General features: G+C 47.3%; 1 pseudogene; it reads right to left on the bottom strand.

Moving 5' to 3' along the window:
• Window positions 1-248: 248 nt before the first annotated feature.
• LOC124790364 lies at window positions 249-365 on the bottom strand (annotated as a pseudogene).
• Window positions 366-7,280: the final 6,915 nt, after the last annotated feature.

Here is a 7,280-nt window from a genome sequence, read left to right as displayed (position 1 = left end):
ATGTGACAGCGAATGGGAAGACAGAGAGTGCGCAGAGCAATATAAAAAAAGCACTCCGCGGTGAGGCCATGAGTGGCCTACCGAGACCATCGGAAAGCTGTTTCATCCTCAAGGAGGATGTGAATAGGAGGGGCATGGGTCAGCACACCGCTCTCCCGGTCGTAAGATGGTATTCTTGACCGAAGCCGCTACTATTCGGTCGAGTAGCTCCTCAGTTGGCATCACGAGGCTGAGTGCACCCCGAAAAACGGCAACAGCGCATGGCGGCTGGATGGTCACCCATCCAAGTGCCGGCCACGCCCAACAGCGCTTAACTTCGGTGATCTCACGAGAACCGGTGCATCCACTGCGGCAAGGCCGTTGCCCAGAGAAATCTAAAAAATGCTAAGCTAATAGTCATCGTAGTGACTGGGACATTGCACTCGTACTACTGTAAGCAATAGCAGCCTATAGTTCAAAGGCACATGCGAGTACCGGTTACCCTAAATAAGGCTGATTATGAGCAGATGATGCCTTTTCCTTTTGAATTGATAAATCACCCTCTGTTTGGAACTATGCTAAGTGATTGAAGGACACATGACGCCAGGTCCAGAAGATGAATACGAATGACTTGGACTGGCAAGAGGGCCTGCAAAAAGGAAAAGCGAAGTTACCCAAGTACTACGTTGGGCAGTGGATAATGTTAACTAACTGCTATGTGCTGAAAGGGAAATGAAGAAGTTTGTTATATGGTACAAAGAGCCTCATCAAGTAGTTGAAATTTCATCTCTACTTAATGTAAAACTGCAGCTCCTGACTTGTACTGCGGTTATGCATCTAGGACGAGTCCATCCATTTAATGGTGCCTCTGAAGCACTGTCTGGGAGTTCCATAGAAACGGGGTAGGGGAGTGGTAAGGGAGGTGGAAGTTGGTAAGGTGAGATGGGAGTTTCAAGCTACCCATGCAGTTACACCAATGTATCCTATGTTCTGAGGTCATGGATGGTCTTGTCAGCGTATTGAGGTTATAGTCTCCCTCTAAATGCAATAGATATGTCAGTTTTATCCAAGTTTTTTCTTATAATTTCTGGGGATATATGTTTGTATACTATGTTGTATTGTTGTGTTTATGCATTAAGAAGTACTGAGTCTCAACTCTTAGAAGGTGTTGCATTTATGCAAGAGGCATATGAATGAGGATAAAGCTGACATTTCGCTTTAGGGGACGTATGTGCTTAAGTAATACATCGAACAAACATGTAGGTGAAACTTCTATTCGCATGTGTGGGTAATGTCTATAGTATAAACTTAGTGTGTTTAATTAAGACTCGTAGGAATGATCGATGTTATGTGCTGATTATTTTGTGAAATGTGTACCTTTCACAGAAACAGTGGTTAGTGTAAAAATACGAGTAGCTGTGCAGGCTTGTAATAGGAAGTGTGTTGTCATTGACTGCAAGTGTATGGGCGTATGGGTGTGTGTGTGTGTGACAGTCTTTAGGGTTTAGCGTCAAGGTTAAAGAGTCTGTATAATGCCTTTTTGTTAAATCAATTTAGTCATTGAAGGCGATGGGGGATATGAAAAGTTTCGTGTGATTGGAGGTACATGATGTTTTACTAGTCGCATTAAACAGGAAGTCCTACACACTAGTCTCCAGTTCTGAGTTGCTGTGGTGCTGGGCCGAATGAGTCACAGTCTGCTCAACTGAGATAATACAACCTGTTCCGTACCAAGAAGCCTGTATGTGGGTTTCCTACTGAAGTGGCTGCAAATAAAGCTGAGTTCTTACAAAAGGTGGAATTGCATTAGGTCTTTTCAATAGTAGATCCAGTAGTCCTCGTCTGCACATACTACGACCAAGGCTGTTTAAGCCGTACACAAAGATTAGAGCTGCAGGGGCAATGGTTGCTGATCAATGCCACTGGTTGGAATATTTCTATACCTTCCTTCTGGGTACCTGTCACCATCACTGGAACTGCATCATTAAAATCTACTCGCTACTTTATTTATCGGACTTACCCTTCGAAACTTTGTCTATAGAATTTCTAATCCATCTAAATTCTACTATGGACCCAACCCTTACAGCCTTCCTGGGACAGGTGTTGGCTGCACAGGATAACCAAGTGTTGCTGAGACATTTGCTTGGGCATGTTAAAAAATACTTAATATCAGCAAAGGCTCATTGTAGTATGGACTGCTCCATCACTGTCTGTTTAGTGCCATCTCAAGCACAGAGTTGCCCAGATGCCACCTTTACCACCCTTTGATCTGCAGGTCCATACTATCAGTGTCAGCACAGGTGAATAAATGAGATAGCCTCGAAGAATTCATGCGAGACAGTGCAAAAATCAGCAACATGAGACTTAGTGAGTGAGCTTCATGAAAGCAAAATGAAGTAAATGGTAAGAAAAACAAAAATTAAACAGCTGAACTAGAGTTTTTCCTCAGGACTTGTATTTTGATTGGGGATATGGAAAGCAAAATATTGTAATTGCATCAACACCCATGTTTCAGATGAATTTGGCAAATCAGTGAGTCGGTGGCTCGAATTTTCCGAAGAGAGAAAGAATTCTAACCATATAGGTACAAGCCAGGATCTGAGACTGAAATCCGGGCGCTTGCTGTCTTATGTTGTCTGTGCATTGCGCGATGCAAGGGGCGCTGCAACCACGGCCCAGTCACTGGGGCAATGGCCAGCGTCCGAGACGTTTTGGCAGCACTTGGTGAGTGGCGTACGTGACATCTGCAACAACAAGGCCTGCTCTGTCATGTACACAATCTAGCTATGTGATCAGACTGATCATGTGAACAGCTAGGCTTCAAATCGGCTTCTGCTGTGTACAGGCTGTCACCGTGAGGCAATCAACGTCCTTCTGCCGTATTGACGGGACCGCCAGCTCTATGGTCCGATCACAGCCTGCAACGGATTAAGGTCAAATAAAGCCAAAAAACAGTGAGGTTCGCCAATACCACCTGCTGCCCTCTAGCAACCAGCTCAGGATTTGACCCTGGACGACACCGTGGACTGCTGCTGGGCTGAAAGTTCACCATCTCTGGTCACAGTTACGAGAACTAAAGCGCCACTGTCTGACAGAGCGTTGCAAGGCAGCTATGAATGTGCAGCTAAGTGAGGTCGTTCACAGCGGAGGTGCATGGACGAGAAGCGCCGACACCGGCACGTCTACCCCAACCTTGTTCCAGTCGGAGGTTCATCGCTCACTGCCTGACCTCCACATCCTGTAGGCGCGCGATTTCTGCACCTGTCTAACAATAAAGTCAATAAGCTGTATCATCAACCACTGGATGCTTGCATCTTTTGCACCTCCAACTGCGTATTTCATACCCACGCCTATATACACTGTGTGATCAAAAGTATCAGGAAACCTGACTGAAAATGACTTACAAGTTCGTGGCGTGCTCCATCGGTAATGCTGGAATTGAGTATGGTGTTGGCCCACCCTTAGCCTTGATGACAGCTTCCAGTCTCTCAAGCATACGTTCAATCAGGTGCTGGAAGGTTTCTCGAGGAATGGCAGCCCATTCTTCACGGGGTACTGCACTGAGGAGAGGTGATGTCGGTCGGTGAGGTCTGCCACGAAGTCGGCGTTCCAAAACATCCAAAAGGTGTTCTATAGGATTCACATCAGGACTCTGTGCAGGCCAGTCCGTTACAGGGACGTTATTGTCTTGTAACCATTCGCCCCCAGTTGGAACAGGTGCTCGATCGTCTTGACAGATGCATTCGCCATCCCCGAAATGCTCTTCAACAGTGGGAAGCAAGAAGGTAGGCGTGTGCTGTAATAGTGCCAAGCAAAACAACAAGGGGCACAAGACAACGATGACCAAGCCACAATGCCACCGCCTCCGAATTTTACTGTTGGCACTACACACGCTGGCAGATGACGTTCACCGGGTATTCGCCATACCCACACTCTGCCATCGGATCGCCACATTGAGTACCGTGATTCGTCACTTCACACAACGTTTTTCCACTGTTCAATCGTCCATTGTTTACGCTCCTTACACCAAGCGAGGCGTCGTTTGGCATTTACCGGTGTGATGTGTAGCTTATGAGCTGTCGCTCGACCCTAAAATCCAAGTTTTGTCACCTCCCGCCTAACTGTCATACTACTTGCAGTGGATCCTGATGCAGTTCGCAATTCCTGTGTGATGGTCTGAATAGATGTCTGCCTATTACACTTTACGACCCTCTTCAACTGTCAGCGGTCTCTTGTCAGTCAACAGACGAGGTCGGCCTGTACGTTGTTGCGCTGTGCGAGTCCCTTCACGTTTACGCTATTTACACCAAGCGAGGCGTCGTTTGGCATTTACCAACGTGTGGCTTATGAGCAACCGCTCAAGTATGAAATCTTAGTTTTCTCACCTCCCGCCAAACTGTCACAGTACTTGCAGTGGATCCTGATGCAGTTTGGAATTCCTGTGTGATGGTTTTGATAGATGTCTGCCTATTACACTTTACGACCCTCTTCAACTGTCAGCGGTCTCTTGTCAGTCAACAGACGAGGTCGGCCTGTACGCTGTTGCTCTGTGCGAGTCCCTTCACGTTTACGCTATTTACACCAAGCGAGGCGTCGTTTGGCATTTACCAACGTGTGGCTTATGAGCAACCGCTCGACTATGAAATCTTAGTTTTATCACCTCCCGCCAAACTGTCACAGTACTTGCAGTGGATCCTGATGCAGTTTGGAATTCCTGTGTGATGGTCTTGATAGATGTCTGCCTATTACACTTTACGACCCTCTTCAACTGTCAGCGGTCTCTTGTCAGTCAACAGACGAGGTCGGCCTGTACGCTGTTGCTCTGTGCGAGTCCCTTCACGTTTACGCTATTTACACCAAGCGAGGCGTCGTTTGGCATTTACCAACGTGTGGCTTATGAGCAACCGCTCGACTATGAAATCTTAGTTTTCTCACCTTCCGCCAAACTGTCACAGTACTTGCAGTGGATCCTGATGCAGTTTGGAATTCCTGTGTGATGGTCTTGATAGATGTCTGCCTATTACACTTTACGACCCTCTTCAACTGTCAGCGGTCTCTTGTCAGTCAACAGACGAGGTCGGCCTGTACGCTGTTGCTCTGTGCGAGTCCCTTCACGTTTACGCTATTTACACCAAGCGAGGCGTCGTTTGGCATTTACCAACGTGTGGCTTATGAGCAACCGCTCGACTATGAAATCTTAGTTTTCTTACCTTCTGCCAAACTGTCACAGTACTTGCAGTGGATCCTGATGCAGTTTGGAATTCCTGTGTGATGGTCTTGATAGATGTCTGCCTATTACACTTTACGACCCTCTTCAACTGTCAGCGGTCTCTTGTCAGTCAACAGACGAGGTCGGCCTGTACGCTGTTGCTCTGTGCGAGTCCCTTCACGTTTACGCTATTTACACCAAGCAAGGCGTCGTTTGGCATTTACCAACGTGTGGCTTATGAGCAACCGCTCGACTATGAAATCTTAGTTTTCTTACCTTCTGCCAAACTGTCACAGTACTTGCAGTGGATCCTGATGCAGTTTGGAATTCCTGTGTGATGGTCTTGATAGATGTCTGCCTATTACACTTTACGACCCTCTTCAACTGTCAGCGGTCTCTTGTCAGTCAACAGACGAGGTCGGCCTGTACGCTGTTGCTCTGTGCGAGTCCCTTCACGTTTACGCTATTTACACCAAGCAAGGCGTCGTTTGGCATTTACCAACGTGTGGCTTATGAGCAACCGCTCGACTATGAAATCTTAGTTTTCTCACCTTCCGCCAAACTGTCACAGTACTTGCAGTGGATCCTGATGCAGTTTGGAATTCCTGTGTGATGGTCTTGATAGATGTCTGCCTATTACACTTTACGACCCTCTTCAACTGTCAGCGGTCTCTTGTCAGTCAACAGACGAGGTCGGCCTGTACGCTGTTGCTCTGTGCGAGTCCCTTCACGTTTACGCTATTTACACCAAGCAAGGCGTCGTTTGGCATTTACCAACGTGTGGCTTATGAGCAACCGCTCGACTATGAAATCTTAGTTTTCTTACCTTCTGCCAAACTGTCACAGTACTTGCAGTGGATCCTGATGCAGTTTGGAATTCCTGTGTGATGGTCTTGATAGATGTCTGCCTATTACACTTTACGACCCTCTTCAACTGTCAGCGGTCTCTTGTCAGTCAACAGACGAGGTCGGCCTGTACGCTGTTGCTCTGTGCGAGTCCCTTCACGTTTACGCTATTTACACCAAGCGAGGCGTCGTTTGGCATTTACCAACGTGTGGCTTATGAGCAACCGCTCGACTATGAAATCTTAGTTTTCTCACCTCCCGCCAAACTGTCACAGTACTTGCAGTGGATCCTGATGCAGTTTGGAATTCCTGTGTGATGGTCTTGATAGATGTCTGCCTATTACACTTTACGACCCTCTTCAACTGTCAGCGGTCTCTTGTCAGTCAACAGACGAGGTCGGCCTGTACGCTGTTGCTCTGTGCGAGTCCCTTCACGTTTACGCTATTTACACCAAGCGAGGCGTCGTTTGGCATTTACCAACGTGTGGCTTATGAGCAACCGCTCGACTATGAAATCTTAGTTTTCTCACCTCCCGCCAAACTGTCACAGTACTTGCAGTGGATCCTGATGCAGTTTGGAATTCCTGTGTGATGGTCTTGATAGATGTCTGCCTATTACACTTTACGACCCTCTTCAACTGTCAGCGGTCTCTTGTCAGTCAACAGACGAGGTCGGCCTGTACGCTGTTGCTCTGTGCGAGTCCCTTCACGTTTACGCTATTTACACCAAGCAAGGCGTCGTTTGGCATTTACCAACGTGTGGCTTATGAGCAACCGCTCGACTATGAAATCTTAGTTTTCTTACCTTCCGCCAAACTGTCACAGTACTTGCAGTGGATCCTGATGCAGTTTGGAATTCCTGTGTGATGGTCTTGATAGATGTCTGCCTATTACACTTTACGACCCTCTTCAACTGTCAGCGGTCTCTTGTCAGTCAACAGACGAGGTCGGCCTGTACGCTGTTGCTCTGTGCGAGTCCCTTCACGTTTACGCTATTTACACCAAGCGAGGCGTCGTTGGGCATTTACCAACGTGTGGCTTATGAGCAACCGCTCGACTATGAAATCTTAGTTTTCTCACCTCCCGCCAAACTGTCACAGTACTTGCAGTGGATCCTGATGCAGTTTGGAATTCCTGTGTGATGGTCTTGATAGATGTCTGCCTATTACACTTTACGACCCTCTTCAACTGTCAGCGGTCTCTTGTCAGTCAACAGACGAGGTCGGCCTGTACGCTGTTGCTCTGT

This window comes from Schistocerca piceifrons, chromosome 3 (assembly GCF_021461385.2).
Source record: "Schistocerca piceifrons isolate TAMUIC-IGC-003096 chromosome 3, iqSchPice1.1, whole genome shotgun sequence".
NCBI classification, from domain to species: domain Eukaryota; kingdom Metazoa; phylum Arthropoda; class Insecta; order Orthoptera; family Acrididae; genus Schistocerca; species Schistocerca piceifrons.
The sequence above is the reverse complement of the archived record's forward strand: the minus strand, read 5'-3'. Positions and strand labels throughout refer to the sequence as shown.